The sequence below is a fragment of the Bactrocera oleae genome, chromosome 3, assembly GCF_042242935.1.
Source record: "Bactrocera oleae isolate idBacOlea1 chromosome 3, idBacOlea1, whole genome shotgun sequence".
In the NCBI taxonomy this organism is placed as follows: Eukaryota; Metazoa; Arthropoda; class Insecta; order Diptera; family Tephritidae; genus Bactrocera; species Bactrocera oleae.
Genome location: NC_091537.1, coordinates 10,919,304 through 10,945,669, shown reverse-complemented (window position 1 = coordinate 10,945,669; position 26,366 = coordinate 10,919,304). Strand labels below are relative to the sequence as shown.

Here is a 26,366-nt window from a genome sequence, read left to right as displayed (position 1 = left end):
AAATTACGATTGCCAATGGCGCTGTAAAAGTCAACAAGACAAAACACACAGATCTATAAAAATATATATACAAACACACATATACACACACGGCAAACAATATTAAAAGCAAAATTATATTTGCGTAAAATGTGTGTGTAATGTATGTGCGAAGGTCTATAACTATGTAGGTATTACATGGTATATGCATAAATATACTTGTATGTATGTAAAAATATTGTTATATATTAGGGTGTTCGTTGTTTCTTAAGCTGATTTAATTTTTTTTTTTTTTTTTTTTTTTGTTCTTGCAGACGCCCCCTGCAGCATCAGCTTTTGTAATAAACAGATTATTCAAAGTCAATAAGAACTTTATTTTCAATGTACAACTTGCCATATTTCATATTCATCATATTTCTTTTCTCATATATACTCGTACAACTGGAATTATTTGACTATTTGCATTAAACACGTAAATCTATAAATTTGCAAAAATTATATTGTATTACAGTCAAAAAAGCTCATATTGGTTTTTTTTTATCAAACTACTCCTTTAAAAGTTATGCGCAGTTAAGGCTATCAATTCCATCAAATGTACTGAGCATTCTTATGAATTCTGTGTTGCTCATACGCCATGGGACACTGTGGGCATGCTCAGTTTACTTAATATATACCTTTAACTACATATAACTTTTAAAATAATGTTTTTATAGAAGAAACAAGAAAAGACGTTAACTTCGATTGCATCAGAGCGTTAATACTCATGACATATACAAAAGGTGTCTTGCAAGAACTTGATTACGATCGTTTGCTTTATATGGCAGCGATATGCAAAAGTAGTCCGCTAACGACAGTTCCGACAAATGAGCGGCTCCCTTGAAAGAAAAATACAGTTGTAAACTTTTAGATCGATATCTGAAAAATTGCGCGGCAAGTTCGCTTTTACACAGAGTTCGCATGGCTAAATCGACTCAGCTCGTCACGCAGATCATTTACATATACACTTTATAAGGTCTCCGGTGTTTCTTTTTGATTGTTACAAACTTCGTAGCAAACTTAAAATATCTTATTCAGGGTAAAAAAAAAAAGTTCCTAAAATAATTGAACTTTATTAAATCGTAAGAGATCTTTGTGTAGAGCATTCAATTTCCTATCTGGCCAACGAAATATTTTTTCACGTAGTTAAAAGCGAGATTTGAATATTTCTATCTGCAATAAAAAAAAAAATAGAAAACTGTAGGACAAAGAAACTTCACTTTATAATTAAGAGCTCATACTAAATAAGACTTTCTTAGAGGTGTATTTTTTTTCAGAGCCCCAAAGCGAAAAAAATATTTGTTTTTCGTTTTATCGCACCCTAATATATATATTTCTAAGCTCATGCAGATGTATAAAGACAGCAACGAGAAGATAAAACTGCCAAGCGACAGACACATACATAATCGAGTAACTGTGCACTAATGCTAATTCCACACACACACACAGGCAAGCGCATGCACTTTGCTTTTGGTGCGAAAAGTGAAAATTGAGCACATTTACTGCTGCTTCTAGGTGCTGCTTGGCACACAAACACATATACAGATATTAACATACAGACACTAACACACTTAAAAACTAATATAATACACATATTTGTGTGTGTGTGTGTGTGTGTGTGCGCGTTTATTACCTTTGATGTTAATATTTGCAGTTGCAGAAACCATTAAATCAGCACGGATATTAAAACTTTTAACTCGCCTGGTGTTTTTTGCTGCTTTGTTGCAAGTTTTCTATGTAAATGCATTGTGCTGAGATTTGCAGATGTGGCTCCATACCATGTAAGTTGGTTTAGAAAGGTTTTTAGTTGATTTTATGTACAAACATATGTGCAGAGAATATGTGGTAGGGTCTTGTTAGTGCAATTGCAACAGCTGCAAGCGGAAATTTATTTGTTTTCTTTTCGAAAATTGAATTAGCCGTGTAGGCTGTGGTAAAGCTTGCTTAATTTTATTATATATTACTTACTAGCTCAACCGTTGTGAATAAATAAATTAAATATGCGCCAAAAATTAAGCTTTGGTTATGAAGCCTAAAATGCTGCTATAAATTCTAACAAAAAATACATTATTTTTACTACCTTTCTTTGGCATATATCGTATTACGCACACATATACCATAAGTTAACTTAATTCTGGCTTATCTTTAACAAAATCATTATTATTTTTATATATATTATTCATATAGTAGAGCAACTCTTCGCATTTGTTGGAAAATCTTCCATTTTGATAAATTTAAATAAAATATTTTTTGTATTGCGCAATTATATGCGTAAAATTTTGTTAACATGCGTGAATTGATGTGTCAGTTATAAACTATTTTTCAAATGTAAAATTCCAAGAAAATTTTTATTTCAATTTTAACTTGCTTTTTTTTTAATTTCGCAAATCATGCCTATGTTGTCGCCTTAAGTTTTGGTTATTCTTTTAACTCTAATAATTTTCTCTTTACCAGTTTAATATTAGATCAGCATTCGCCCAAATGTAGGCCACATTTCATTGGTATTGCCTATATTTAGGCACGTATTCCATTATATTTCCAAAGGGATTATTTATTGTACACAAGTTTGCTTCATGGCTTCAAGTTATTAAAGTTAGAGAACTATTATTTTATAGCCAAGCATAATAAGCACGCTTGCCTTAAAATTTAAATTTTGCCTAACCTAGGCTTCGATATTTGTCAAAACTATATGAAAAATTTTGCGAAATACGACTCATATCAATTCATTGTGTTTGGCGATCATGTAAATACCGGTATCTGATTTTGCCATTTGTTTGGCACAGAAACTCTTTTACTATCTTTAGAGATCAAAGGCTCTCTTGGAGGTGGCAGAAAGTAGTAGTTGTGTAGTCTAAACATTAAACGAAGTTTAGAGTAGTGTAAAGAGATTACTAATTGTTCATTATTTTCAGATTTTTGGTATTTTTTCACTTTGATATTTTTTTGTGATCTCAACGCCCCCAAACCATTCTATTAACACCATAAATTGGCTTCTTTAGCTTTTATCACAATAACAACTTGTTTTTGAACTTATGAAACACTTTTTCATATCATTTTGAAGCCTAAGTCAGGTTAAAACTTAATTAGAAGGCAACTAAGCTTGACAAGCTGTACTATAAAATAATATTTTTCTAATATATATATTTATATATTATATATAATATTTTGAAATCATGTTCTAAAATTTTTTCTCAGAAATCCGTTCTGAATAAACATTTAAAGCCTGCGCTTCAGTCTGTTTACAGATAGTTGTGTTGGAATCGCGTAATTCTTTTTTTTTATTTAAATAAAAAATAATATTTTGATTGAGCATTGACACACTTACTATTTGCACATTGCCACGCTTCAAAAAGCAAAGCAAATAAATCACTAACACTTCGCTAAAAGTTTTTCAAACACCTTCTCCTTCTTCTTCTTATACTTTGTCTTCTACTTCTACTTCTTTTACTTCTTACTTTGCTTTTTCCTCTACTGCTTCTCCTCTCGCCGTCTGCTTTCGAGACTTAATTGCTCAGCACTTGCTTTACTTTTGACGACTTTTGCCTCGCTGACAGCTACTACGTGGTGGCACTGACACACATACACACACGCACCAATATCACTTCGCTACATGCACAACTCTTGGCTACTTTTCCACTCAAACTCGCTGAAGAACGGCAATTTGCCACTGAAATAACAACTGAAAGATAGTGAAAACATATGTTTTCCCAGTATGTAAGTGTGTGTATACATGTGTATGTGTATATATGTGTGCTTGGTTGCAGTAAAAGCGCTTATGGGTCTATGGAAAATATTTTTCTTCGGTGCAAATGAAATGAGAACGCTTGAGCTCTATGTGACGGTAAAAGTGCAGAAAAGAGTTTGCAGCGCACAGCATTGCATAACTTAGCATAAGCTGACTCGTTAGCCATTGATATTTATGAGCAGGGCGCTGCATGTATATGTGCGTGAGTGACTTTTCCGAGCACAAAAGCTTTTTGTGAGTGTGTGTGGCAATATGAAATTAAACCACCAAGTGGAATCTGCCGAATTAATATGCAAATTTGTCAGCGTGTATCCATGCGGAGCGCCGTTAACTTCCGATTCGTCGACTGTCAGTCGCTGCCCTGGCTGCCTTGTCTGCGCTCGGCCTGCGAGTGTGTTCGCACACACCATTGCCGCTACATGCCACATTAATCAAATCCTGTCATGCATATGTGTGGGTATTGTAGTCGATGGCAGTCGACGCAGTGGCACTTGCCTCACGTTGCACCGCACTGTGGCCGCCAGTGAAATGAACCGAATCCATCATCGTCACGGCAGTCTGTCGGTGTCTGCGTACGCAATGTAGTGTCTGTCATATGCGTGCCTCGTAATGTTGCGAGTTGGCATCTTTGAAATGCATATCTTCAGCGGACAGACAGACAGAGACAGACAGCCCTCTCTATGCCATAAGCATATTTGCAGCAATCACAGATGGCAAGTATTTGGCTGCCGCAAGCTTAGCTGGTGCTATCAACCATTACCAATGTTGCAGTTGTTGTTTTTGAAGTACCAAGCACTGAGTGGAGCATTTTGCATCCAAGTGTATTTTAATTTAGCAACAGTGATAGGGATTTAATATGAGGATTCCAATTTCGTTTGAACAAGATAACTCGACTAACAGAAGTAAGTTCTAGAACCTGTAAACTTGCAATCGTTCAATAATATTGTCTACGCTACATGTAACAGCACTTTTAATAACGATATCTTCGAGTAAGAATAGGACACCTATGAAAGGTCCACGATATTTGCGCGACCACTCCGTTTTGAAGTCGATTAGTGATGCCAACAACCGATGTTGTTGCTGTTGTGGCGGCAACAAACATCGCTGAAGCATTTTAGAGAAATGCTTCCGAGTTGACAGTCCTTGGCCATATATAATCTGGGTCCATTCCGTTTGCCAACCCAACAAACGATCTGGTCCTCTGTTTCTTATTTTTTTATTATTCTAACTATGGAAAACTAAACTCTGCTGCATTCATTTCATTTAAATAACGAATCAGTCTGGCTAAGTTCGTGATATTAACTTGAGGAACGAAGAACATCTGTAGGATTCGGCCCGTCTCTGATCAACAAAATTTAGATTATTTGAGGGTAAGGTTAAGTTAAGATGTCGATCCTAACAGGGATCTCACTCGGACAGCTTAGAACGCCGGTCCGCTGTGTTACCTAAAACTCCTATATAATAAGTCACAAGACCCTTGCAAATCGGCAACGAGCTTTGCCTATCGCTATCACAAATTTGTTGAGTTAATGTCAGTTTCAGCTAAGTCTCCTGGTTCGTCGAAGGTAAGACAGACGAGAAGTTTCAACCTCAGTCTTGCAAAGGCTGGACAATAGAGGAAAAAGCGACTGAATATTTCCATTTCACCCTCAAAACAACTTTGACAACTTGCGTCCGTCAAGATTTTTAACCTTACCGCATGAATGTCAATCTGCTCTATGCCAAAAGAATCTTAGTCGCACAGAAGCTGGTCGCGATGTCCATTAGTCCAGTCCTAGACGGAAATGGAGATCCAACTCGGTTCCATCCCAATGTGAGCAGAGCAAAAGCGCCTCCTCTGGCTAGCTCATTGGTTTTGAAGTTGCCAGTGATTCCGCTATGACTAGACACCCAAACGAGTCTGATGATGAAGTAGCTTGATGCTACTTCTAGTGAGGACAGACACTCCGTGACTAGCTTAAAGCGCACCGTTATCGAGCTCAGCGCTAATATTGCCGCTCTGCTGTCGGGGTATTGCCGAAGTATTGCGGGAGTTTCCAAAAAATTAATGATATATGTTTTTAGTCAATACACAGGAAATTGCTGTCCATGCCTTTTATTAAATTTGACGGGAAAAATGCAAGTTTATAACTCCGACCAAAGCTCTTCCATGCAGTTGTTGTTGGATTTTGAGCATCTACTTCGTTCGCCATTGACTGCTCACAGTGACGTAGCAATTTTTTACGACAATTTGTTGGGTTCCGCAGTCCCTGCCGGAAAATGTATGGATTCCGAACTGTTTCGACTTTAGTTCGGCACAACTAACACACCGATGTGCTCTAACAATCAATCGACTTCCGCTACATATTCGTATATTTGCTATAGTTCCGATGTCCGTAGCAGTTTAAAGAATCAAAAAATAATAACGAATAGTAGACGAGCTCAGTTGACTGCTGGAGAGTGTTAGACTTACAATCAGGCTATAATATAATAGTTCAAATTTGTGTACTTCTTATTTGTTTAGTTCTCTAAAGTTCTCTCAGGTCATCCGCGTGACAATTTCAGCTAAATTCCCAAAAGTCTGTAGAAATATTTCTACATAGTCGTTCGCATTCCCCTGTAGGGACAACGCACCCAAACACACACTCACACATACACAGCGGTTGCATGGAAGGCAGCAGTTGTTATGCCGTCGCACACTCCAACGCGTGTAGTTCAACTGTTTACAGTCGCTGAGTGTTCGAGTCTGGGATTGTCAAATAAATTATTTTTGATTGCGCTGTCACTACTACTCCAAACAAACGCTGCCGGCGCACTGCTCATGAACGTGTGCGTGTTGTTGGCTTTTTGACAGCAACAAAAATCGCTTTAGCAATTTATTAAATTTTTTCGCACACGTTTTCGTTCATTTTGCCATTTTCACACACATTTGATTTATGGAATTAATACTTTTTTTCATTATCATCCTTTTTATTTTTTCCGCTTAATGACCGCAAATGTTGCATTTAATTTGCATACATTTATTCAGTTTATAAATTTTGCACTGAGTATGTGTTAAAATTCCATCAGAAATAACCAGTAAAATGGTTGTATTAACAATGTATTACGTACCTAATTGTGTTTCACAAGTTCACAATTCTGCATATGCGAGCAACGGTTGTTGGCAAAGCTGAAAGAGGGGAGAGAAAGAGTATGTGCATTAATTTTTAATGGCAACATTTAAATAATTTTAAAGCTCATCACTATTATAATGCGTTAATTTCACAGAAATTTATATACTCAGTGGCAAATTGAAATGTTTTTCTCTTTGGTTTTAATAAAATTTATTTTATTGAAAAATATGTATGTATATATGCAGTAAGTTGAAAAGTATATAGGATTTTTGCATGAAAACTCTTTACTTGAGCTTTAGAGTGCTTTCGAAATGTTGGACTCACACTAGTCGTAGTAAAGAGTAGATAATTTCGATATTGTTTAGAAGTGTAAATTTTTTGAGGGAATTTTCCAATTTTTTCGTTCAAATTTTGTTAACTCAGCTTTAATTGTACGTATCGTTATTGAATTCAACTATGCAGATTTTTCAATTAATCAAATTGAGCTCCACCTAGCGGATTTTACTTTTTTGACGTATGTTTCCAAACAAATATAACCTTAAATTGAAGCTTATAGAAGTCGCAAAGAATAGCGATGTTACTTTTCCTTACAGTTGAGGCATGTCCGTATGTAAAAATTAAATAACAGAACCTCCCGTCGATGTCACATTTTTCCGAGCGAGGCAATTGTGACAAACGGAAACATCAAAGAGGGAAACAAAGACAGCCGTTTCTACAAAACACACTTGCTAATCTATGGTAAGTTCGAACCGTACATTTTATACTCTCGCTCTTGATCAAAACTAACATAAGCGATTTAATGACTGCTGGAAAGCTAGATAATACTATATCGGTTTTATCGAGGCTAGGAGAAAGTCCGGACTGATTACGTCAACTTTTGGTGTTACTCAAGTATACTCGAGAACATGTTTTCACGCAATTTAGGGTATAAGGTTAGGTGACCACATTTTTCGCTGCAAAATCCGGGGCGGTATTTTCCATATTACTCATCCATGTTTTCCATATTATAATTCACTGAAAATCGCGACATATTATAGGTGGGAGAGCAACACAAATTTATTCAATTCATTCTTTCTTTTTTTTAATTCCTAAGCGCGGGACGCTTAACGTATGGATTCCGAATACTATCCTGGCCAAACCGGGACGAATGGTCAGCTAAGTTTAAGGGTAGTATGAAACCGATTTTATCCATTTTTATCAACGTTACATTTTATTAGCAGAAAAAGAAGTTCTTGGAATTTCTTTTATATATCTCATATATGCGGTTATGAAGCCTACCGGAAGCTCGAAAATATATATATTGGACTTATAGGAGTTCCCCTAGCCGATTTTTTGCATTTTCGGACAAAATTTTATTAGTAAAGACTATTTATGAATTTCAATAATATATCTCACCTTTTTCCCGATACTTTCGATAAAAAATCAACTATAGGCACATGTTTGGTTTAGGTGGATTTTTCGGAATTTTTTTCCACAGATTTTTCATAGTTTTTCTTATGTCTTTGGGTAATGTAGAAAGAATTGTTTAAATCCAAAATGGCGTTATTAGAGCAGTAGGCGTGGCTGATGCCAAATTTGTATCAGAAAAGCAGTGGTTGCAGTATAAGTTAGGGATTTATTACATTTATAATAAATTTCAAGTATTTCGATATTTCAGTGATGAGAAGTGGTGTGTCCATAGAATAAACTGAAACTACCTAGTTTCGAACTCAAAATCACATATTTTTTTTCATTTTTGAGTATTCTATCTTAGTTGCTTGCAGGGTGTATAAATTTCAAGCAAAGTATTGCTTTGCACGAACTGACAGGTGACTGAACGAATGATTGGGCATCGCGAAATCAACCCTGATTAAGCTGATATGAGAAACAGTATATATAGGTATAACATTTTTTTTATAGTGTCACCAAAAACAGTTAGATAAAATGCACTATTTTAGTTGTTGCATGCATCTTGCAAGAGTATTAAAACAACAACAACAACAACCAGATTCCATTCACAAAGGCTCAATGCAACCTAAATCGAAGCGAATATTAAATGTCAGAAATGATTCAAGGTCACACTCATATCAATATCACGGAGGATTCAAGCATTAAACGTCGCAAAGTGAAAACCCATACATATGTAGACAAGGTTGATTGCTCATTCACGCTTGTGGCAAATAAGCTTTTGCGTTAAACTATTGACAGTGAGCAAGCAGGCAAATGCAATTGATGCGCCCGAATGGGATGGCAACCGTGGCAACCGAAGCCGAGTGTGGTCAAAGCATATGCTAGGTGCGCACAACATACACATACACTAACACACACGCACACATACACAAACGTGCATGTAGTCACACCACACGCCCAGCTAGTTGCCACAAAACCGCTATTGGAAAGGCAACAAAGACAACAAATGCCAATTTGACTGCTACACATGATCTCCGAAGAGGTGTGGTCGGCGAGCTAGAATTCACAACGGTATTGTGCTACACTTGCTGGTGTTGCAGTTGGGGCAAGTAGCGCGGATAACCACGAGCAATGCAACCGATACGACCGATGTGACCAATATTGACAACGGAACCGTTGGTTGGCACTTGATTTTATGGCCGACACACACACATGCACAAACACATATACACGCCATCGGTAAGCAATAACAATGCTTTGAACAGAAAACAATAACAACTACCGAGCTACAGAGCTTTGTTTACCTCTTAATTAACTCGGCGCTAAGCGAATGGCTGTTGACATGTGGCATATGCGGCATATGCGGCATGTTGCAGCTGTCTAATAGGCAGCAAAACACGCTCACCAAACAACAACTACAACAAAAACAACAGTTGGAGATAACAAACACACCGCGTTGAGTGCGTAAATACAAACAAACCGAAAAGCTTTAACGGGCTAAAAGGATTTGTGAACAGCAGCTCGGTAAGCCAACAACAATAGCAATGACAACAAAAGCTACAAACAAACACATTTTGGCCGACAAGTGTCTAAACAATTTCTGTTTATACCGCGCATTATTGAGCCTAATTGCAATTTGTTCTGTCATCAGTCACTTAAAGCGACTGACAAATAACGGTACACGTCCACGCCACATGTGGCAGGCAACAAAAAATGGAAAACGTTACACATATGTATTTATGTAGACGGTTGAAAACGCTTCATTGCTGCCAGTTGTGTAATGGTGAATGGCGGTTGTTGTTGTAATTTACGCCCAACATTTTTTCTTGTTTTTGTGTTTGTGTTGATTTCGTGCGGTAACCCACAGTGGCAACTCTTCGCTGCAAACAAAATTGAATAAAGTGACTTTTGTGAGGTTTTGACACTTCTGCCTGTGCACAGGTTGTGAAGTGAAAAGCTGAAAATGATACCAAATATATTTTCGTAATTGAATATAAAGTGAAAATCGTAGAGAGTTGCCAGCTATTTGTGGTGTTTGCTATAATAAGTCTTGTGTCGATATGTTTATTGAGCTCTGAATGATCTATATTTTGAGGAAATGTTAGTAATTTTATGGCGTAAATTTTTATGCATTGGCAACTTTTTTCAAAAAAAAAATTTCGACATAAATTTTTTATAAACTATGTTTAAATTCTTACTAACATAACTATTTTTTTTTTTTTAACAAATGAATTCTACTTAACTTTAAATAGGTGGCAACCTTTTTCATGTATAATATTTTCTCAACTTCAAGTACTCAAAGGCATCTTAAGTTTGGTACCCATATTGCAACCATTATTTAACTTATTAATTTTATGGCGTAAAAGTTTTTAAACAGTTGGCAACTCTTCCTAAAAATATTTTCGTCATAAATTTTCCATAAACCGGTTTAGCTTAATACACATATAAACATTTATTGATTTCAACAAATCAAATAAACTAAATTTTAAAATAGGTGGCAACCATTTAAATATATATTTTCTCAACTTCTATTATTCAAAATCATCTCAAATTTGGTAACTATATTGTTATTCTTAATTAGCTTGTCAATGTTATGGCGTAAATTTTTTAAACAGTTGGCAACTCTGTCTTGAAATATTTTTGTCTAAAGTTTTTTATAAATCAGTTAAGTTTGACACCCATACTGTAGTACTTCGTTTATTCTTGTAATTTATGTACCAAGAATTTTGAAGAGGTGGCAACCCTTTACAAAAATACAAAAATGCATTTAACTAAGCGTACCGTTCACACACCAATAAATTTTAGGTGGCAGAGAACTCATTTACCTAGTTTGATCAAGCCAACCAAAAAGGACTTCCGACCGACAGCGTTACTACTTTCGATTTCGTAACTTTTCCTTCTTTCATTTTTGAGACTCACTTTTGCTTGGGAGTGAAATTAAACCACAAAGTATTTTTTTGTAATAAGTCCCTTATTCAGTCAATTGAAAATAATTTTTCACTCGAGCAAAGACAAGAAAATTCAAAGAATGTGGCTGAGCGCCTAAAAATAGATTAAGTGTCGATTTTACACATTTGTATATGTGTACACATACATATATAGCCAAAATTGAATAAAATCTTAAATTCCTGCGTTAAAATTGAATTCCTGCAATGAATTAACAAAGCACTCTCCTTTCCGCTTCACTTCCGCTTAAGCGCCATATTCGTTGCGAAGCGTCCAGCTAAACGTGCAAACAATTGCAACTTAAATGTGCAAAATATTGCCAGCCAAAGAAGTGAAAATAAACAAAATGATCGGCTAATGCGAACAAATGGCGGATGAAACAATTGTGTGGCCAATAACAACAAACAAATAATGAGCATTTCGCAGGCCATAAGCCAAGGAGCAAAGGTCGAAAGGGCGCGGTGCTGAAATGGACCACGACACAGCGAGCTAGAGCAAGTGATGAGAGCGTGTTTCAATGGACGCCAAATACTTGAGTTGAAGTGGGCGCTAGAGGGGGTTAGAGCGACGCCGACAAATGACGACGGAAGCGTAAGCGACAGATAAGCGCGAAAGTACGCAGAGGATTTAGAACTTAAGCGGCAGCTCAACGAAAAAGCATAGACCCGCATGCTCATCAAGCGTGTAAGCGAGTGTGGATAGTGTGTGTGTGTTCATATAAAGTGCAATATGTGTGTAAGTGTATATGTGCTAGTATTTGTGTGTTTATCTAAAGCATACAACTTAAATCCTCAAGATAAATACGTACAACGGCGCTACAAACACAAATGTTCGCATGCGAACAGGCGGACAAACAAACGCATTGCGCATTAACTTGCAAGTGGCGTCTTAGAAAATAGCATGACAGCAACAACAACAGCAGCAAAAACAATGGCAATGGCAAACAGTTGCGCGGCAGCAGCTGTTGCAACCACTCAAGCGTGCATTGGCTTCTGAGCTAAAGCAAACACGCGCACGCACGCACACTGAAACAAACATGTGTTTGTATATGATACATACATATATGTATAATATATACTTATGACAGTATGTGTGTGTAGTGCGCCGAGGTTTCAGCGGCGGATGATTCGCTAAGCTTCCTGACACATGAGCCACTGATGGACTGGCCGATTGCAAGCAAACGCTCTTATTCGCCTCTATGTGCGAGTGTGTGTGTGTGTGTGTTGACATTTGAACAACGGCGCAAATTACATGCGCCACTTGTGTGCGACCCCGGCGAAGGTCAGCCAAAAGGATATGCTATGGATTTGCAGTATGAGCGGAAACTACATAGCGCGTGATAACTCACATAAGCAGCTCAGACAAGCGGCCAAAGGAGCAAGCAGCAGTACAACAACACACACACCCACACACATGTTGTAGCATCGTGTGAAGCGTTAGTCACTGTGGCAGCCGGCAAGCGTCACACATCGTTGCTTTGTTGCCACTGCTAATGATGTTGGCGCACCACATTTGCACGACGAAAAAGAAAAAAAATAACAGAAAAATAAGACAAAATAACGGAAGCAGTGAAGCTTGCGTTTCCGCAGTAAATTTTGTGTGCAATACGTTTTCCCACATAAAATACTTTGGGTTTGCTTTTTTCCGCAAAATTTTCTATTTATTTTGCACTCCCAAGTGACCTTAAATGGGGCACTTGATTCATATCACTGATGACATAGCTTACTGTTGCATGCATGTTTATGTGTTTGTAAGCACAGATGACATTTATGTAGTATATGTGTGTGGGTGAGTTTGCTCATCGTTCGGATATTAGTTGTGCTTATGAGTTTTGCTCGCAGCAATTTTTAAAAGCTTGCCAACACTTGAAACCGGCTCATAGTGACATAAATTATGTTTAGACCGCAAGTGAGCTGGCATTTGAGTGTATATGTGTGTGTGTGTGTGCATGGAAGGATCTAGTAAAAATAAATCCATTATTTTTGCATTAAATTAAAGGTTTTATTTAGCATAGTTAAAACGATCCGATTTGCGTCAAAAATGCAATGTTTTTTTCGATAGCTTGTTGCCATTTTGAATACAATTTCATAACGCCACATAGAAACTCTCCTCCCTAGTGGCAAAAAACTGCCACAGTCCATCACAAGCTTCTCTTGAGACGGGTTTCCACCAACAACTATAAGGTGTATGCAGAAGAGAATCCGATTTAAGCTGCCGGAGCCTCAGTCGAATCACTATCGATATTTCTGGCTTGGTGTTATATGAACGTAACACAATACCACTGCTTTTGACCGCTGCTGAACGATTTCTTAATTCACACAAATTTTTTCTGCAATTTTGCAAAACCTTGCAGACAGTCAACCCCGGCTTGACCACTATTTGCACCGGCTCATCGCCAATTAACAACGACCATTTTTGCTTGACGTTGTCATGAGTAATTCATTTTTTATCGCCAATAACCATCCGCTTCAGATATATAACGATTCAGCTGCGATTCGCAGATGGAACTTCAATGCTTGAGATATTTTTCCATTAACTCGCGTTACTATGAGTTTCTTTTTGTATCCAGCCTTTTTGGCCTTCCAGAGCGTATCATTGACCGTTAGTCGAAAAAAATCACTAGCTGGCACCGTCAAAAATTCGACCTAAGGCTACTATTCAAATACCTCTAATGATTCAGATATCTTATTTTCATTCAATATAGTTCTTATATGTATAAAGAAGAGATACCGATAAGGTGTCATGAATATTAAAATAAAGAGAAAGATAAATCTGAGATTAAACATGAAGATAGTAATAGTGAGTTTTAAGATATTAATCGTATACAAATAGCTTTAAAAAGTCAAGCTTCTTTATTATGCTCAAGCATTCCTATTTTCAGAGACTAAATGAACTTGTGAAACATTTAGCTGGCTATGTTAGGCTCGACTACATACGATCGTTTCAGTTTTTTTTATAGTTTAATGATCGAATCGGAAAAAAGTTTTAATGGAAAGTATATTAGCACGTGACATATTTGAGAGAGATAGAAAATAATATCAAAATTTCTTCACATACCGTCAGAACTCCTGATATTTTTTTACTCTTCAAAAAAATACCTAAAGCCTAAGTTGGATTAATTAAATTAAAATGTAAATGTGTGAAATGCCTTTTTGCCATGGACGTCTGAACTTTAAACTTATAGAAATTAAAACAGCTGTTAGCTTAAGGCTTGTCCAGCAGCTCACTGGATTTGGTAAATATCGTGATTTTTTTCCACGCCAGCTGTCGCTTACGTTGGTGCACTGGGAGTCGTGGAATATATTTCGCCTCATCCGGCTGAAGGCTGAGCAATCGCAAATGTCATGTTCTAGCATATCATCTTTCTCCGGACAGTCTCTGCATTCCGTCGAATCCACTTTTCCAATTGCCTGAAGGTGAGATCTTAAGGGTAGATGTCCTGTAATGACCCCTACAATATTATTGAGTTCGCTTATGGCCTAGAAGTAGAAGAGTTTTTGTCTTTCCACCAACAAAACTACCCCGAGGTAACTTTGTGGCATGTAACGTGTTGCTAGTGTACAAAAACCTAAAATGTTCCTTCAAGGGTCCATTACCTCAAACAACTCTTGAAGGAGTAGAATGGTCGTACGCAACTTAAAATAATTGTGTTCCCTGCTGCCTCCGATCGGGCTAACCTGTCTGCCTTTTCGTTTCCTTTCTATATGATATTAATCGCGTTACCTGCTCATAATCTAGTTATTGCATGCTTTCAGTGAGACCTAATAATGGCGCTATGTATAGCCTTAGTTGTTGATTGGCTATTTACTAGAAGGTTTATGGACATGCTGGCTAGAGCAGAAGCCCGCTTTGAACTTTCTGTTGTGCTAACAATTTCGGCCTGAAATGCTGATTTGTAGTCATTTTGAAGCTGCGTTCCTTTAATTGCTTTAACTTTTTAATAGCATATGAAGCCTGCTTTTGTGCTTTGTTCAGCCTTTGATCCATCGTTGAATACATAGATTTCGCCGTTGGAACTGTCGATCAAAGAAACATTGGTGCATTTTTCTCTAATAAGGAACGCTGTGTGTTAATTTCTCATATATCTCCTCTTATCGGTCGTAGCTTGTGGCTTGCTTGCGATTATGTAAGTATTCACTCAGCCATAAAAACATAAAAAATTAAAAATATTCATGACAATTATTATTTTTGTTCTCTGCTTGTAAGGTAGTTTTCATCCATACAATTCATCTCTCATTCCTCAATTTTAAATTTCAAGAGTTAGCAGGCAGGCTTTGCTCGTCATTTTGCTTTGTGAAATTAACTTAAAATGAAAACTAATAATTTATTAAAAAATGGAAATATACAATTTCAAACATTCCAATTACTCAGTTATTTAATCTGTAAATCACAACAACCACTAAAAGCGACGCCTATCAAATTAAATCCAACTTAACACCGCAATTTTCCTATCAAAAAGACTTATCTGCTCACTGGTAGTTGCTTATTAAAATGGCTTAGAGTATGTGCAAACTACTGAGTTGGGTCAGCACGCGAATGCAATTATTTATGGACGTTAAAAAAAACAAAACACATAAAAAACAAAAAAAAAAATTCAAAAAAAAAACACAAAAAAACGAAAAAACCACAAAATTATTTTTAAAAAAATTTTAAAAATATATCGAAAAAATGCTAAAAAAAAAATGTTAACCCTGATGATAAATACATATTAGTTCTCTATGTATTTGTCAACTGCTAGCAACTACAAATCCCCTTAGACGGCCATTAGAGCGCCGCTGCGCCTGAAACTAGGCCAAACTGCCTGCTTTGCAAGCCTTCAGTGACTGCTTGTCAGCAATGACAGTTAAATTAATTGATTCGAATCAACTAAACAAAGTTTTTTCCTTAATTCTTCTCGTATATTATGTACTATATGTATGTGTGTGTCGGATGTAGGCTGTAAGTAATAAGTTTTGTATATTTATTGTTGTTGCTGTGCACATTTATAACCTTTCATTAATTTCACTTGATTTTGATAAGTTTCGTGGCGGCAGCGTTTTGATAGTTGACACAAAAAAATTCAGTGCCTTCACATATACATATACAATTTCAGTCACTCACTCAGTCACCGCTCTCTTCCGCTATGAGTGCGCCGCTCTAACTTCACTCCGCTTCCAGCTTAAGTGCTCGCATTGTCTGTGCCTCGTTGTATGCATTTACGTAAATTGCTCTTTATTGTTGTCATTTGCGGCTTGTATTGTATGCGCGCGTGTGCGCGCGCCTAAAAGTATGCCAACACTTACATATGCCATGCGCTACTCCACGCCTTGTGTGGCAGCAGCGGAGCTAAAGCTATCATAAATTACTTAATAGCCTCATGTTCAAGCCGTTAATACAACTGTGAATATGTGTTTGTATGTGTGTGTCTGTGTTTGATTAACGACTTTGTATGCCGTGGGTGTGTTTGTATTGAAGCTCAGGTGCGCATTTCTTCAGGTAGCTCGTTGCTGCTACCGCATTTATTGCTACTGATGGATGTACAACAACAACAGTGAGCAGATTTGCTTAGCATTTCGCTGTTAAAGTGCCAGCAGCGTCAACTCGGCTTGACGATGTGTTGATTTGTGTCCCCAAGCGGAGCACGTCAGACACAACTGGCGGCGTCAATTGTGGCAGTTTCTCATTCGAGCCACAGCTGACATTTAATTTAATTCAACGGTATTAGTGTTTGAATGGAAATAATTGCGTGGGATTTTCAACATTTATTACATTGGATCCTCATGTGATTTAGATCGTATTTAGATTGTATGTACAGCTGAGCGCTTGTCAACAAACGCTCAGATTTGTGTATATAGCTTACAATATTCCATTATTTATGCCACATTTAATACTTACGAGGCGTTCTTCATAAGTCAGTGAAGTGAGAGCAAATATTTTCCAAAAAAGTGAGAGCAAATATTATCAAAACAAGATTTCAAACTCCTTCCTACAATTTTCGCATGCTAATATATATAAAAATGTTATCTTCAGCCGCACTGAAGCTATAATACCCTTTAAAGGTGCATTTTTTATAGCACAAAAGGGTATAAAAAGATATTTATTCTGATTTTCATTGATCAGTTTAAATGGCAGCTATAAGCAATATCGATACAATCTGAACAATATGTTCGAAGATTATGCCATTGTTTCAGGTAATGACTCATGCCAAATTTCGTGAAGATATCTCTTTAAATGAAAAAGTTTTCCATACAAGCACTTGATTCCGATCATTCAGCTTGTATGGCAGTTATACTCTATAATGATCCCATATTAACCGTTCCGACAACTGAGCAGCTTCTTGGGTAGTAAAAAATCTGTGCAAAATTTCAGACCGATATCTTGAAAACTGAGGGACTTGTTTGCATATATACAGACCGACAAACGAAAATTTGAACAGACAGTCGGAGATGACTAAATCGACTCAGCTCATCAAGCTAATCAGTTATATACTTTATTGAGGCTCTAACATTTCCATTTGGGTGTTGCAAACATCGTGGCAAACTTAATACACCCTGTTCAGGGTATAGATATCGTACAAGCAATCTGAGATCTTCATGCACTTTTTGCCATCTCGCTATTTCCTCTTTTTCAGAAGGCAAAAAGTCTGCACTCCCTCTCTCTTGAAGAATTCTCTCTCAACATTCCTTATGACTTTTTTCGATCGTCAGTGCAGATTACCGTTAAAACGTATTTATACTTTCTTTTGAATTTTTTCGCTTCAGAGGAAAAGCCTTTAAAAATACTCTCTTATCAGTCTTCCCTTCTATATAGCGGCATTTATATTCTGCTAATTTACACCTTAATTTTAGTTATGAATGTACATGCTAAATACACGAAAGAACAAGTGCTTCAAATTAAAGTCATTATTAATCTCACTCCCTCTTTTCCTCTCTGCCGCCTCCTCACACTTTTCATACTAATCCTTACACATTTCGTTTACTTCGACTGTTTCCTTCATTAGCATCTGTGGTTTGTGGTAAAATACCATGCACAAATTAATGATTTTCCCAAAGTGCTATCGCTGAACATGCCCTCTGCTCTCTTAGTTTCAGCTGCTTGTACATATGTATGTATGTACATATAATATATATATATCACGTCCATTTGGCCATTTTTGTTCTTAATACTCCAGTAAGCGTAATAAATTTGACCATTTTTGCTTAAATACCTAAGGATTTGGTTGCAAATTGTTGTTGCTACCATTGCCGTTACGTCAGCCGCAGGTGGTTGAACGCAAATTGAGCGTAACGCTATTTTATTATACTCGCTGCACTATTAATGGTTGTAGTGCAAACTTCTAAGACACTGAAAGGCAGTGAAGTTGAAGAGGTTTCTCTCATTTGTTGACGTCATGAAGCAGCGTTTTAGTTCTTAACTGTTACTTTTTTTGTTTTTGTCTCACAGTTGAAGTTGAATTTTGGGAAACTGCACTGTTGACCAGAGGTTGCCTTTGGTGAAGTTCAACATTTTTTTTTTGCTTGAAATTTGTGAAATGGTAACGGCTTTTGGCCTTACGCTCCAACAGGAGTTAAAGACAATTATATATCGGTTATGAGTTTTCACCATTAACCTCGATCACTGGATAAATTTTATTTTTATTTTTATGTGGTACAATGATGTATGGAGTTTATCAAAAACAGTTGTCAATTAATTTGATAAGTAACGGATTTTGTTAAGATTTAATTTTCAATCATAAAAAAAGCAAAACAGGTTTTTTTATTTAGTATAATTTATTTGTAAAATAACATTTAGCGAATTTCATATTGCGTTAGGAATATCGATAAATTTACATAGATATTTTTGCCAATAAGATATATCGATTAATTTTATAAATAACACGTTCTTTTTCATATATTTTTGATAGATTTGTAAGTTTATTTTAAAGTAAAATATCGATAAATTTTACCAATAAGGTATATCGATAAATATATACATAGATCCAGGTATAGATATATTTTTTACATATATTTTTAATGAATTTGTAATTATTCACCGAGTTCAATAAAAATATATATGTCGATATATTTTATCGATATGTAATTGATAAAAAGATAGATAAAAAGACAGATAAAGTAGATTTTTATATATGTATATCTTTAAGCGATTTGTAATTTTTGGCGGAAAATTCAGTTTCGCTTGAATATATGTATACCTATATTCATATGTCGATTTTTTTACAACTAAAATGTATTGATAAATTAAATATCAATGAAATTCTAATTTTCCACCCATCTCAGTTGAAACCAAATTTTCAAAAATTAATTTAGTTACCTTATTGATGAAATATATCTATGAATATAATTGATAGATTTTATTTTATTCTTTTTTATTGTTTTTTTTCCTATATTCTTGGTTTTTTTTTTTTTGTTGCTTTCAATAAATGCAAAATTGAGCTCAACTTTGTTGCGTTATAAATTATTTAAGTAAACTTATCGTTTAATTTTGCAGTTAATAAATTTTTAGAAAGTTCGAAAACAGAATTCTATTAAAATATATCGATCGTAAAAAATGCTTCAATTAAGCTATGTTTTATAAATTGTTTAAGTAAACTTATCGATAGATTTTACAGATAACGAGTTTTTAGAAAATTATAAAATATAATTCTAAACGATTAATTTTACGGGTAACAAATGCTTCCTTTGAACGTCTAATTTCTTCATTTCGTCTTAATTATTCTATTTCGAAAAAAATTCAAAAAATCGATAACAAGTTGTCGATATTATACATAAAAAAATTATCGATTGCTGTTATAAAAATTTAAAAAAAAAGTATGCCATTATTGCCAAACTAAACGCTGCATATTCCTAAATCACATATATATATATATTTAGATATATTCATTAAAATGTTTTTGTTGTTGTATTTGAGAATTATTATAGAATTATGTTCTTTTGTTGGCAGTATGAGTTGTGTAAATAATTGTACGAATTTCTTCAAGTTGAGAAAAACTAAAAATTAAGCTATGGTACCTTTACGTTTGCAACACACTACAATTGTCTTACATAACCTTCTACAATATATTGTATTGTACATAAAACTCGAACTCGAACATGTGTACACATACATACTGTCATTGTATGCCTTCGTCACTCATTCGTTAGCTCATTCAATACAACTAGGCACGTCAAACTAGCAGGTACTTTGAATGGTGCCATGACGCACGGAAGTTAGACGTTTTGGGGATAAGCACTACCACAACACGAAAATAGGTCACTATATTAACTGCTACAATTGGACAAAATTTCAGATTTTCCGAGCAGTAAACGAACCTTTTCCCACACACACAGATACACACATAGCAACTGCTGCACGCACAATAACAACAATCGAGCTGGCCAAGCTGGTGATGACATGTGGTTAAAACGTTTGGTAACTAGCACCTCAATTTTTGATTGCTGTGCGGAAGGTGATTTTGGGAAGCGCCGATTATAAAGCTAACTGAATTTGTGTACAATTTACATATGTATGTATATAACAGTTGTTTGGTTTTTGTATATAGCAAGTGGAAGTTGTTTCCCCTAATTTGAGAAACGAAAATTGAGAGCAAAATTTTTTTAAAAATATAGAAATGTTATTTTACTCTTGACTTTTTGGAAAAAATTTAAAAAAATATTCAAATATTTATGTGAGTTTTTGCATGTGTGTGTGCCATTTGCGATGTTCGGAGACCTTTGCACTTGGCACATTTTACTCTCTCTGACACATGTAACATTTCAATGTGCTTCACAACTAACTGTAAAACGAAGTAAGTGCATGAAGAATGCCCAAAGCATTTACGAATTCACACACACACACACCTACACGCATACTGAAATAAACAAATTGTTTTGCAACTGTATATGAATGCACAAAGACAATTTGCTAAAACCTGCATCATTCAATTTATTCTAAATTGAAATGTTTATAAACATACATATATAAATAAAAATACTCATACACATAAAAATACTTCAAGGCACACTCACACAGCGACAGCAGGGCACCGCTCAAGCCATACGCTTTCACAATGTCCCCTGCTTGCGTTGACCAAAGCGCAAATTCAAAGAAAAAGCACAGCAACAAATACAAAAACAAAAACAAACAATCAGAGTACACAAAATAAAACCACAATAAGCATATAAGTGTACAAGGGGAAGAAAGGACATAAAAGAACAATTAAACCGCATGTTACTTCATTTTGTGGTCTTTGACTTGCTTTCCATTGTCAACAAATACAAAGTGCTTGTACGAAAGGGAATGCATTCATGGTTGCCTATACTGCAATATCCCTATATATAATATGTACAATAGTAGTAGAACATAATGGTGTGCATATGCATAACTGGGGTATATACTATATATGTATATACTAAAAATATATTCAAGAGCTGTTTATGCAGTTGGTGTAGCACGAGCACGACCGCGCCCATTTCTTTGGAAATCGTAGTTAGAGTTTCGATGTTTAGCTTTTCATAAGAATGGAATAGAGTATAGAACGCTGATATAATTATTAGCAATCCCTGTCTTCCATATTAGAGCGTTAAAAATGGATTCGCAGATAAAATACTATAGCTACAAGATATAAGAAACAGCACAAAACTCACATAAGTCATTTTTGTAAACCTCAATTTAGGCCTGTATTTCATAATAGAGTTGCCACCAAGTAAAAAACATTTAAAGTGAGACGCATATGACAAAAATGTATACAAGCGTAAAAGGTTGGCGAACGTCTTATAAGAGTAGAAGCAATTCGAGGAGACTAATAAAAAATATATTAACATAGAGTTGCCAGCTTGTTGAAATTCAAATTTAGCAAAATATATCAATTTAAATTTTTGTCGAACGTAAACAGTTTTGAAAAATTTCGTAAACTTTGAATTAAGAAATATTTTAGAATAGAGTTGCCACCTAGTAAAAGGATTTAAGGTGAAATGAATATTGCATAAATGTATACAAGCGAAAAAAGTTAAGGTAAGCTAATAGAAACCATTTCAAGTAACTTTAATAAAAAATATATCGACATAGAGTTGCCATCTTATTGAGAAGTTAAAAAATCGAGTGTAACTTATCAAAAAATTGGCAAACGTAGGCGGTTAAAAAAACATCAAGAAACTTTGAATTTAAAAATATTTTAGAATAGAGTGGCCACATAATAAAAAATAGAAAGCAATCAAATGAATAGCGCTAGACACTATAGGCGTTTCAGAAGCCTTATAGAATCTATTTTAGGTCACTTCAATATGAAATAGGTCCGCTTATAGTTACTACTCGAAGTCTCGAAGACCGGGGGTTTTGGGAACCGACCTTAAACGGAGCACAGAAATGGGAGTATACTTGAACAAATATTAAGAGAAGCCTTTTCCTGGTTGCAATTCAAGCAGAAGTTTGTCAATATATAAATCTAATAACACTGAACCGAAATTTTAGTAGGGGTCAGTCACTAAGGCCTTAGAGAGAGCGACACTAGGCTGAACTTTTACTAAGTACAGTTTGTTATAAGTAGTTATTTCGAAAAAAGCAGTTTGAAGCACTCTCCGACTTGCTGAACTTAATTACGTATATAATAAAGCAATTTCTTGTCCTAGCTAAGTCTGCAATACTCACAGATACTATCACAAAGCGTAGAATTTTGCGCACAAAACCCCCTACGAGTATATAGGTATAAATATAGTGAAAAGCCGTCCTGCTGTGAGTTACTCAAGCGCTCTGACCTATCATCCGCAACGGGTTGCCAGCTTCACCAGCTTCATTGACGTCAAGGCCACCCGCCATGCTGTTGACAAATAATTCATGCAAAGCTGAAGATCTCTTCGAAGGACATCTACACAAAGACCGATGAGAATTGTTTTTCGGGTGATGTGCCGAAACCGCAACCAAGCAAAGTCGATGAAGAGTAGCAGCAAGGCGGCATATGAACGCAGCACCACTGCAGGCAGGCACTGCATCAAATCTTCTCGTGACAAAAATTAAAATCGTAAATCATACGTGCAGCTGGCGAGTGAGCAAGTTACCGAATGGTCGGAAGGATGTAGGAGGGGATTCAAAAAACCCAAAGGGACACACACCTACGTGCACAAATGCGTAGATCTTCCCTCAATATCTTAAGCCACTGCTGGCTGATTCGGGCTTTTGTTACGCGTTGCGGCCTTCAATTTCCTGCAGCGGGAATAGCTTGTGAACCAGCAGCGTTGATGCGATTGTCCCTCGGTGTCACGCCTTCGCTGCCAAAATATTTATTTTACAGCTTTTCGCTATTTCATTTACTTTATTTTTCAATTTGAGTTTTATCGTTCATTTATAATTTCTTTTTTTGTTTTTGAGTTACTTATTTCTCTCCTTTGATCAGGCTAGAGGGAGCGTCGAAATTGTGTGGCGTGCCGTGAAATCAATAAATTTTCTACTTTGTTGGGAAGAAGTTAAATTAAATTTTTTGACAGGGAATGCAAATAACAATAAAAACAACAAGAAAAACAAAGTTGCCATAAAAGATTAATGAATTTATCAGAGCTTAAAACCATATGTATGTAATGCATGTGGGTATGAATTTGTGTGGAAATTTCTAATGAGGTCCAAAAAAAGATTCGTGACTTCAAATATACTAAATTGAATCTCTTAAATAAAATAAAATTTTTAAAGTACCTAAATACTACTAAATACTAAATACTTTTTCAATAAAATAAATTTACGACCAAGAAAAAATGTTAATTTCGGCAGCACTGTAGCTGTAGGCCTTAAGAAGCCCTTCCCAGTTGCATTTCTTATAGCATAAAGGAGTATAAAAAAGTTATCATCTTAACTTTGATCAGTCGGTTTTTAATCCGATCCGAACGAACAATATATTCGAAGGTATACGGTTGCTTTGGACTATCATCTATGCAAAATTTCGTGAAGATATCTCGTCAAATATAAAAGTTTTCCACAAAAGAACTTTATTCTGATCGGTAACTTTGTATGGTAACGATACTGACAGCTTCTTGAAATGGACGTGTCCAAAATTTCAGTTCGATATCTTAAAAATTGAAGCACTAGTTATAGAGACAGAACATGGCTAAATCGACTCATATATTTCGGGTTTTGGCTACGCTAGTTTTGCAATCTGGCAACTCACAACTTTATCGTAAAATTTGACAAACTTATTATTTTATATACACTCAGAACGTTTTAGCATACGAACGTTATTTTTGTTGTTTACAGTAACTTAAAATATTCATCACAGCGTATGTGCGCAAACTGATACTGAAAGATCGTCATGTGATCTAACGTAAGATTGAGACAACTACAGACATAAGTGGAACCAGCATACAAACAATATTGCAGGAACATTTGACTGTAAATAAAATTTGTTCACATTGGTTGTATGATATCGTGACAGGTGACGAATCGTGGATTTACGCGTATGAGCCCGAAAGTTAACAGCAGTCGACTGCATGGGTGTTTCCAGATGAGCCAAATCCAAGAAAAGTTATTGGCCGACGAAGCACTTCCAAGCAAATGGTTGCCTGTTTTTAATTTTTGGAACATATTATAAAAATTAGGCTACTCTATTCAAAAACAAACTTTTTTTTTAAATGACTGTTCCTCATATGATTTTGATATTCAATACGCATGCTATCAATTGGCAGACATATGTATATGTTCTAGGATTAATAAAACTAAAACTAACGGTACTTTTCAAAATCAAAATTAACCCAATGAAACCATTCGATGGCGCTGTTAGCAACGTCATTAATACAAACAAGTAAGGAAGGGCTAAGTTCGGATGTAACCGAACATTTTATACTCTCGCAAAGTCAAATAGTATACTCGTTTGAGATTTCTTTGTGGATTGGCTGATATTTTCGGTAGAAGGTCAACTATAGGCACTGGGGTCCACATATTTAGTACTTAGGGGCTTAAACAGTTTTGGTTCGATTTAGACAATTTTTGGCCACAAGGTGGCATACTTTAATCGCATTATTCACGCAAAGTTTTATCCCGATACAGTCATTGTTGCCTGATTTGCATAGTGGAAAGTGAAATAATCAGATGGAATTTAAAATGGTGTTATATGGAAAGTAGGCGTGGTTGTAGTCCGATTTCGCCCATTTTTGCACTGTGACATAGAAACATGAAAAGAACGTTATGCACCGAATTTGGTTGAAATCGGTTAAGCAGATCTCAAGATATGGGTTTTCACCTAAAAGTGGGCTGTGCCACGCCCACTGTCTAATTTTGAACGTGGTTCCTATAAAGTCATCTTATACCATCCCAGAGATAAAATTTAATGACTCTGGCGTGTTTAGTGCTTGATTTATCGCGCTTTTAGTAGTTTTTAACAGTACCGTTATATGGGGAGTGGGCGGAGTTGCCACCCGATTTCAACTATTTTCACACCGTCAATAGAAGTGCTAAAAATATTTGCTTCCAGTGAATTTTGTTATTATAGCATTAGCGGTTTAGGAGATATGCACATTAAACCTATTAGAGGCGGGACCACGCCCACTTTTTTAAAAAAAATTTTAACTGCAGATGCCCCTCCCTAATGTGATCCTGTGTACCAAATAACAGTCTTGTATCTTATTGCGGAGCTTAGTTATGGCAAGTTATTTGTTTTTGATTAATGGCGTTTTGTGGGCGTGGCAGTGGTCCGATTACGCCCATCTGCAATACCAACCGTCTCACGGTACCATGAAACATGTCTACCAAGTTTCATAAAGATATCTCAATTTTTACTCAAGTTAGAGCTTGCACGGACGGACGGACAGACGGACAGACGGACAGACAGTCACCCGGATTTCAACTCGTCTCTTCATCCTGATCATTTATATATATATAACCCTATATCTAACTCGATTAGTTTTAGGTGATACAAACAACCGTTAGGTGAACAAAACTATTATACTCTGTAGCAACAGGTTGCGAGAGTATAAAAATTGTAAACATTTGCCGACTAAAACACATATGAGTATATACAATATATACATCTTAGTTACACCCAGCAGTAATATTAACTAGATGTAGCATCTCTTACAACTAGTATACATCTCAACAACCACTAGTTAGACAGCTGTACCATACTTTTTCCAACTGTTTGCTTTTTAATAGCATATCTCATAGATTTGTCAGCCCAAAACCTAACGAAATGGGAAGTCGAGAGTCGAAAAAGGCGAAGGTTAGTTAGAAATCGTTGAAGGAAAGTAAAA

The 26,366-nt window shown here is 35.9% G+C and overlaps 2 protein-coding genes across 12 annotated transcripts in view; one reads left to right on the top strand and one right to left on the bottom strand.

Annotated features, from left to right (window-relative positions):
- eys (eyes shut) overlaps positions 1-26,366 on the top strand; it is a 136,240-nt gene that overhangs the window by 23,220 nt on the left and 86,654 nt on the right. The window contains exon 1 of one of the 5 annotated variants that reach the window (XM_036370325.2): positions 7,570-7,590. The exons of the other annotated variants lie outside the window; for them this stretch is intronic. The gene's annotated coding sequence lies outside the window, so the exon portion shown is untranslated. Of the gene's footprint in view, positions 1-7,569; positions 7,591-26,366 lie in introns of those variants that run through there. 5 annotated transcript variants of the gene reach the window in all.
- LOC106622541 (uncharacterized) overlaps positions 1-26,366 on the bottom strand; it is a 144,847-nt gene that overhangs the window by 34,043 nt on the left and 84,438 nt on the right. For 5 of the 7 annotated variants that reach the window (XM_036370329.2, XM_070107452.1, XM_036370330.2 and 2 more), the window contains one exon: positions 6,851-6,908. The exons of the other annotated variants lie outside the window; for them this stretch is intronic. The gene's annotated coding sequence lies outside the window, so the exon portion shown is untranslated. The remainder of the gene's footprint in view (positions 1-6,850; positions 6,909-26,366) is intronic. 7 annotated transcript variants of the gene reach the window in all.